This window comes from Octopus bimaculoides, chromosome 4 (assembly GCF_001194135.2).
Source record: "Octopus bimaculoides isolate UCB-OBI-ISO-001 chromosome 4, ASM119413v2, whole genome shotgun sequence".
Lineage (NCBI taxonomy): Eukaryota > Metazoa > Mollusca > Cephalopoda > Octopoda > Octopodidae > Octopus > Octopus bimaculoides.
In genome coordinates this window covers 101146945-101153269 of record NC_068984.1, presented here as the reverse complement: position 1 = coordinate 101153269, position 6325 = coordinate 101146945, and the positions used below count along the sequence as shown (strand labels likewise).

General features: G+C 39.4%; 1 long non-coding RNA gene across 1 annotated transcript in view; it reads right to left on the bottom strand.

Moving 5' to 3' along the window:
• LOC128247687 (uncharacterized) overlaps positions 1-6325 on the bottom strand; it is a 14158-nt gene that overhangs the window by 1595 nt on the left and 6238 nt on the right. The gene's annotated exons all lie outside the window — the stretch shown is intronic.

The following is a 6325-nucleotide window of genomic DNA, read 5'->3' as shown; positions in this document are numbered from 1 at the left end:
ACACACACACACACACACACACACACACACACACACACACACACACACATATCATAAACAAGTGATTACAGATCAAGATTTATGTAAAATATTTACATATCTACACTAACTCGCGCACACACGCATATGAATATGTATTATGTATGTCTGAATGTACATATGTATACACACACACATACATACATATACATACGTATGTGTATATATATTTGTATTTATAGACATACATATATATATATATATATATATTTATATATATATATACGTTTATATATATATATATATATATGTACATTTGTATATACATATATATATTATGTATATATATATATATGTATATATATACACACACAAATATATGTATGTATGTATATATATATATAGGTGAGTATTTATGTTTATATATTTATGCGTATATAGATAATTAATTAGGTCTTCCCATTAGATGCAGGTGCACCGGTTATACATCAATCATCTTGTGCCCCGATTCCTGCAAATTTTGCGACATTCCTTGAGGACAGCAATATCGGCACCACCGTCTCCTTCGCCAAGATAACCGTTCTCTTGTTCATTGTCTCACTAAATTGCTCTAGCGTCACGGGCGGGGGAGTGAGGTGATTAATGGTAGACCGGCGGGCAAGATGATACAGCTGCTGCTGATAATGGTAGTGGTTCGGTGATGACGACGATGATGTCATTGACGACGGTGCTGACAGTGGTGATAGCAGTTACCACGATGATGACAGCGACGACGACGAAGATGATGAGGTTGATGACGACGACGATCATGATCATGATAGGTGTGTGTTAGTGACGATGATGATGATGATGATAATGGTAGTGGTGGTGGTGATGATAATGATGATGCTGTTGACGATGATGATGATGTTAAGAATGAGGATGAAGTTAATTATGATAAGTGTGTGTTAAAGGTGATGGCGGTGGGTGTAATGTAGTTGTAGTTAAAATGATGGTTGTATTGTAGTGATACCGTTGTTATCGTTTAGTGCCAGGTCAGCTCTGATTTAGCGGACTTATGGTAAAGGTCATTCCACCCATGACCATCCACTCATTTTTGATGTATAGAAGAACATCTGACAAGGCGAAAATGTCGTACGCTAACGAAAAATTTAATAGTGCAGAGTTGAGTCAAATTTTTTATTAAGGATTTTCTTTCATTTGTTCACCCACCCACCCGGAGGACAGCTGTCAGTGACGAGACGCAGTGCGTCGAAATCACTTGATCTGGCAGTTCCAGTGCCCAAAGCAGAGGATTCTCATCTGCCAACGATATAAATAGGTATGCTTTTATGCTCGATGCATCTATGAGAGGAGTTTTCACGGCGAATACCGGAGTATTCGGCGTTCTAACAGAACATTCAAACATCCACGTTATGTTGGATGCAAAGATTACCCTTGGGTATCTATACTGTTCCTATCGTTAATAATTGTGTGTGTGTGTGTGTGTGTGTGTGTGTGTGTGTGTGTGTGTGTGTGCGGAAGCCCACGAAGCCTTCTTGGTAAAGAAGATAGTTTTCGTTGGACACCCTACAGAATGAAATACAAAACTTGTGAAAGGACGAATGAACTCAATAGCGTCAACGGCCATTGAACAGTGGGGAGTGTGAAGCTCCTAGTCTTTGTTTAAACATCTCTCTAGGAAAGGGAAGTTCCGAAACAACATCCTTTTCATTGCAAAGCTGGATGTTTTGCCGTTGCTTGTTTCTGGACTATTTAACTTTGTAGGCGAGATTATTAGCGGTGTTGTGCAAGCTGTTATTGACTTCAAATTTCAGCACGGTTTTTGCTGACAGCCAATGGTCCCAGAAAGGTCTGAAAAAAGAAAACAAGCATGGATGTCTATAAAATCAGTGTTCTTACAAGCCTACTTTACTCTTGCGAGACCTGAGTGGTTTACAGGAAACATTTAAATCTACCGGATCGCTTTCAATTGCGCTGCCTGACATTAATCTTGGGCATTCTCTGGATCTCACATGTCTCAGACATAGAGATACTGGAATGAGCTGATGCACCCAGCAGAGAAGCTCATATACACAAGCCCCGCCTTCTCTGGGTGGAACATCTGTTACGGCTGGACGGTAGTGGTACCCCTAAGCAGATGCTTTACAGAGAGATGGCTGAAGGGGAAAAGCCTCAGTAGAAACTTAAGACGCGTTTCAAGGACTGTGTCAGAGACTTGCTGTTGCAATTTGATCTCTACCTTCACAACTAGGAAGTACAGGCTGGCGACAGAAACAGGCGGAGAAAACAAATACACGAAGGATGTCGCTCATTCCATGCAAAAAGACAGAAGAGTTCTCTGCAAGGGGAGAGGAAGGAAATTATCTGTTTCTTAATTTATTTTCCATGAGTGTGACCGAATATGCTTGTCAGACGCAGGACTCCAATGCCATCCCATGAGTTACATAAAGAATCCGCCAACTGATTATGCTCAATCCGTTGTTATAGACCCCTACTTACCTGTGATGTATGCAGCAAGGTTTGAAAGCTGCTTCGGATTCAAGAGATATTTGAAAATCCATAATGAGCCTCCACCTGAGAGGCTTAATCGTCAGGTTGTGGCAAACTCTGTAAGTCACTCGCCAGGTTCCTGAGTCACAGCCGATCGCACGTTCGTAGGAATAATCAGTTTTAAGTAAACCTGTCTGTGATCGTGATGCTCGTCTTACGAGCTGACAGCCATCATGTGTATATGTATGTATGTATGTATGTATGTATGTATGTATGTATGTATGTATGTATGTATGTTAGCGCGTGAACGTAGAAACACTCTTAATTGGCGTTAGAGCACGCAGTAAAACCACTAGGAGTCAGACACCCCGAGCTGTTGCCACAATATCCTTCTAGGAGAGGGGCGCGCCTATGTAAAAACCTGCGGTTTCACGTGATTACTCAACTCGCTTCGACCTGTCAAAGGCCACTAATAACGGAAACTCAGAGACTGCTACTCGTGTTCCTATGACATATAGACGTCTCTTTATGTTAACCTCATTTACCATTCCTTCTACTGAATGTACTATGGCGATAGAAGTATGACAACGTGTGCAGACCCAACCAGTTAGAAGCGCACAATAAGCTACAATTTTCATTTGAAATGTGTGCTTCAAATCATGCATATTTGCAACGAGACTAAATAGTCATCCGAGAGGTCATGGATGGAATGTCAGGCATATCCATTGATAACAAGGAAGTACGTAGAAACGGTAATCCTCTGTGAAGATGAAGTAATCATCACGTATGTATGTATGTATGTATGTATGTATGTATGTATGTATGTATGTATGCATGTATGTATCTGTGTGTGCATGTATATTTTGCACCTCTTATGTTACAAAAAGCATATAAAATATTATGTTGTTTCACATAAAATGTCGCATTTTCAATTACTTTAATTACATTTTTAATTATTTCAGTCATTTGAAAACTCAATTATGTACCTTGCATTTAATCTTGACTCTTTTTCTTTCCCAACAATATTGGTACACAAAATTCGTACCCACAGACCTTATGAAAATGATAACAACCAAACTATGTTGAGTGATTTTCTTGTATGAGTACAAACAGGGTCACTCTGCTGCAGAAGTTCTATGGAATATCATGTGGGACTTTGGTAATGGTTTTGTTGACATCAGAACTGTTCAGAGATGATTCTAAAGCTCTCGTTCAGGAGATGATAGCCTTGAAAATAAACCATGGGCTAGGCCAATATCAGTTATTCGGCATGATGGATTAAATGCTTTGGTTGAACAAAATCTGAGAACAAAGGTTTGAAAACTTTTATCAGAACTTCAAACATCTCGCACAACTGTTTTTGGACACCTGTAAAAAATTGAAAAAGTCAAGAAAACAGATAGGTTTGTTCCACATCAACTGAACGAGATTTAAAAAAATACAGACGCCTCGAAGTGTGCTCCTTATTGTTTTCTCGACTGGAAAAAGACCATTTTTGCATCAAACCATTACTTGTGATGAAAAATGGATACTCTTTGACAACAGTAGAACAGGACAGTGATTAGATGCAGGAGAGTCACCTAAACACTAACCAAACCCTACATTGCACCCTAAAAAGTTAGTGGTTACTGTATGGTGGTCTGTGAAGGGAGTTATCCATTATTCATTTTTGCAACAAGGAAAAACGGTAACAGCAACATCGTATTGCCAGGAAATTGATTATATGCATGAGAATTTGAAAAAGAAGCAACCAAGACTAGTGAATAGAGATGGCCCAATTTTGTTCCACGACAATGCACGTCCTCACACTCCTCAAGCTACGGTCCAAAAATTGCAAAGCCTGAATTATGAGATTTTGCAACATCCTCCCTATTCCCCTGATATCTCTCCTACCGATTTAAGCATTTTGAGCTTAAGCAATAGAACATTTTTAAATAGGGAAGAGCTAATTGAAACATTCGGACAGTTTATCACAGCAAAAGATGATTTTTTTTTGAAGATGGAATATATGACATAGACAAAAACGTTGGGTAAACGTCATAAATGAACATGGATCATTCTTTGATTAAATAAATCACTTCTCAAACACTTGTGAAACATTTTATTGTTACCTTTGAAATATATTTCATGTGAAACAACCTAATATATTAAAAACATTTGATCTTTTATCTTTTACTTGTTTCGGTCACTGGACTGCGGTCATGCTGGGGCACCGCCTTGGATATTTTTTTATTCAAAGGAATCGACCCCGGTATTTATTATCTGTTTAAGCCTGGTATTTATTCTATCGATTTCTTTTGCTGAACCGCTACGCTACCGGAACGTAAACACACAAACGCCAGTTGTCAAATGGTGATTGGGGAAAAACATAGACTCAAAGACACACACATATGCACATGCACACACACACACACACACATGTATATACGACGAGCTTCTTTCAGTTTCCGTCCAAGAAATCTACTCACAAGGCTTTGGTCGGCCTGACGCCCAAGTTGCCACGCAGTGGGAGTGAACCTGGAACCATGTGGCTAGAAAGGAAACTTCTTACCACACAGCCACGACTGCATCCATGTAACCATTATCTAATATAGAGCTCAATGCACCGAGCAGAATGAATATAGATTTGATTATTATATCAAGAGGCGTCAGTCTGTTCAGAGTTTTACCCAGGATTGGGATGTCTATGACAGTCGTGAACAATCCGGTCTCGGGGTGTCAACACTCGATATAATAAACATACTCACACGCGCACGAGCACACGCGCGCACACACACACACAGAGTAAATCAAAATCAAAAGAGGCGAAATATATTTCGCTGTGGGTTAAATAAGGTGAGACCGTTGGAAGAATGTGCTTATATTCTTATTTAATGCACAGTGAGTCTTTGTAATAATTCAATATATATTTAAATGTGCGTGTGCTTACGTGTGTGTGTACTTGTGAATGCATGTGTGTGCACGTGTATGTGTGTGCATGCGTGAGGTGTGTGCGCATGCGTGTGTGTGTGTGTGAATGCGCGTGTGTGCGTGTATGAGTGCTTAAGCGTGCCTGTGTGTGTGCGCGTATGTGTGCGTGTGTACATGCGCATAGTAATATTTTTTTATTTTGATGATTTTAGCCTTTGAGATATTTTCTCGCCATTTAAGCTACACACACACAAACACACACACATGCACACACACACGCATACCCATGTATAAGTTCATACACACACACATATCAATGTGTATGTGTTTATGTTTGTACATAAGTACGTATGTAAGAATATGTGTGTATTTATAACGCAATAACACACACCCATACATACACACACATGCACACACCTACACACACACATATATATACACACAAACAAACAGAAACACACATGCATACACACACACACACACACACACACACAAAGGTACATACACATATATAGCTGGATAATTCTACTGATAAATGTACCTTTCTTTGTTTTTGTTACCAAATTTCATTCTGTAAAGACTCATAGAAATATAAGCTTAAGATGAATCACGTCTATGATTGTTTTGTGGGTCAACAGATTTGATCCCCAAATTGTAGGTCAGTTCTACGAATGTACTCTCCTTCTTTTGGCATTTGTCCAAGACTTTTATATTTTGGTACTGGGTTCTCTTAGGAATTAGTAGACAGAATATAATCTACAGTCTGGCACATACATTCAATAACTAGATTAGATTCATTGTTTATATATGTCAATGGATTTAGGCAGCTAGGCATACACACACACACACACACACACACACACACACACACACACACACACACACACACACACACGTACATGCACACACACACACGTAGACGCACACGCACACGCACATATGC